The 2,855-nt window shown below is 38.5% G+C and overlaps 1 pseudogene; it reads right to left on the minus strand.

The window, feature by feature from the left end:
- The window catches only part of LOC108543054 (ubiquitin-conjugating enzyme E2 variant 1 pseudogene), an 18,980-nt pseudogene extending 17,543 nt beyond the window's left edge, over positions 1-1,437 (minus strand).
- Positions 1,438-2,855: the final 1,418 nt, after the last annotated feature.

Below are 2,855 nucleotides of genomic sequence, written 5' to 3' on the forward strand. Positions count from 1 at the left end.
AAAAAAAAAAAACAAAATAAATGTGTAGAAAAAACAAGGTAAGCTTATCTAAAGCTCTTTGATCTCTCTCTCTTCTTTTTTCTGTCTTGGACTGTCAGTCCTGGTGGCTTCCTTCTGCAAGCCCAGCTAATATTTTGTCATTTTTCTAATTTATTCACCTGAACAAATAAAGTATGTCTACCTTTTACTAGCAGCCAGTTATCTCAAAAATTGGTTTGTAGTGAGGGAGTAGGAGGCCAAATTTTAGCTTTAGAAATAAATCTAGTTTTTAAATCTAGACTTATCACAGATAAAGCTGATTATTTATAACCCCATTTAGCTTCTTGTGCCCTACTCAATCCAGCAAAGGGATAAATATTTGTCATGTGAAACATCACCATTACCAAATACAGCATCATAGAATCTTAGTTGTTGGGAGGAAGTTTTACTCTTGTCTTATCTAACCAATTGTTTGATAATCCACAGCCAGTACACCATATACAGAAGGCCAAGTGTTCAAAATTGCCTCTTTTGAACACTTGTAATTACATGACTCTCTTAAGTAAAAATGGCTGGTTTTACCTTTCCAAGTATTTCTTCATTTTCCTATTTTTAATAAGTGCAGAAACAGTACAATGTAATGGTTAAGAGATGGAACATTGTATCAGACACATTTATAGCCTTAGGACCTTGGATGAGCTACCTCTAGATTCTGTTAACCTCATGTCTTTATCATTAAAATGGGGCTAATTGTAGCTTTCTAATCATGTTCTCATGAGATTTAAATTAGATCATACATGGAAATCCCATAGCAGTTCCCAAAATAAGGGATGAAAAATAATTTTTTCCCTCTATTTTCTTACTAGACACTTTCACTTGGTTGGCTTATTTCATATATAAAACCCCATATGTTAGGCATTAATCTTCCTATGGACCAGCGTCATTACCTAGGAGTGTGTGGCTATGATATGCTGCCTTACTCTTTAAGGAGACACTAACCTTCAATAGAAGAAACTGTATCTGTGGAACAGTAAAAAGGCCAGATACTGTTCAAGATATGTAACACAAAGGGAAGCTGGTAGGGAAGAAACAAGCTGGAATAAGGCCAAAATTTAGAAGCATGTTCAGACAAAAGAGTAGTGTAGACTTCATTGCCAAAAGGGTGATGGAAGTGTCATGGACCTAGAGGAGGAATCAGCAGCAGCTCCAGGTTCAGGCTAGATCGGAACACAAGTAGAGCAAGAACAGAGAGATATCAAGTTACCCAGAGCAACTGGGGACCCTGCTGCATTGAGAGGCACCTGGATATCTCACCTGGAAATTGAGTACCTCAACTGTAAATCCCTCAGAAGCTCCAGGAAAATGCAGAGGCTGTTTTGTGCTTGTATACTCATTTTCCTTCTCATTGCGGCCATGGGACTTACCATCAAGCATGAAAGCAGAGAAGAGGAAAGACATCTTGTAAAGTAAGAAACTGCAGGACAGAATTGTGGAGGGCCTAGACCTAACAGAATGCTCACTGTCACCCTACTCCTTGGTTCCCAGGTGGAAGGAAAAGAAAGTTTTATAGATGTATATTTCTTGAAACAAGTAGGACATCACTAAAGTCTTGGAAATCTATGCTAAATGGAAATTTGCATCACAACCATTCAAGCTATGGTTACTGCGACACAAGAGCTAGGCTACACTTTTGGTGAAGGGCAGCAATAACATATGGGGCCTACAGGCTACTTTAACAAAATCAGAGTAGGCTGTGGTGTTTCAGTCTGCAATTGTAAACGTTTGCACAGGTCAGGCTTTCATATAGTCCAAGTAGGTAGTTCCATACATAGCGAGCTTGGAAGTACCCTGGTACCAAACAGATTCCTTTTCCATGTGCATGCTGAAAACAAAATTATTTAGTTAGTGTTAAAGCATCTTGTTCCTTAAAAAGAGAAATGCTATGAAACAAACAACAAATAAGAAAGGGAGAAAAGGAGAATAGGAGAGGATAAAGTCAGAAAGCCCATGGTGTGGGTATTAATTGATGGACATGAGATTGAGTGTTATAATTCAGTTGAAAGAAGGAGGAGGCCTAAGGGGTGTACACACACACACACACACACACTCTTTATCTTTTGCCCTTGAGTTGAACCTATCTGTTATTTTTCCATTTATATGGCAAGGCAGAGTCCACTGCCTATCAATAACCTAGTATTGGGCACCTGCTTAGCCAAGACCTGTAGTACAATGTTCTCTAACCTTCAAACAGAAGGTATTTACTCTTGCAGACAAACAGCCTGGCATACAACTTATGTTTCAACGGTTTAAGTGGTATTTAGCTTTCCAGGCCAGTCTTTCAGAGCCCATTTGGTTGCTAAGCAGTAAAACGAATAGCATAAGCTTGAGAGCTGAAATCCAAAGCCAGTGGACAATTTAGAGAGGAAGAGAGGAAGTCCAGGAAGAAGAAAAAGTAGGCAAAAGAGTACAGAATGTGGAGAAGAAAAGGTGATTGAAAGGGCAGAGTCAGAAGTCATTTCCAGAGCCCATAAGTCTCCTGCCTATATAAACTCTGGCCTCTCATTCCTTTCAGGCCATTCTTTACCTTCTTTCTGGAGTGTTAGAAGAAAGCTATAAATAAAACCATCATGCTCTATGGCTTACAAGTTGTATCATTGGAATAAAAATCTAGAGCTTGCAAAATCCAATGTGATTTGGATTATGTTTACATACTTAATGTAATGATTCTTTCACTCTTCCTAAGAAATCTTGTTTTCTTTCAGATCCTTGAAGATGCCAAGTTCCTACCTACAGTAGTCTTATTCTAATCAAACAAGAATAGGGATTGGAGAAAGTGATATTCATATAAACTGCTATCCACCCTTCAGGTCTTAGCT

The sequence above is a fragment of the Rhinopithecus bieti genome, unplaced genomic scaffold (genome assembly GCF_001698545.2).
Source record: "Rhinopithecus bieti isolate Rb0 unplaced genomic scaffold, ASM169854v2 scaffold_24179, whole genome shotgun sequence".
Classification (NCBI taxonomy): Eukaryota; Metazoa; Chordata; class Mammalia; order Primates; family Cercopithecidae; genus Rhinopithecus; species Rhinopithecus bieti.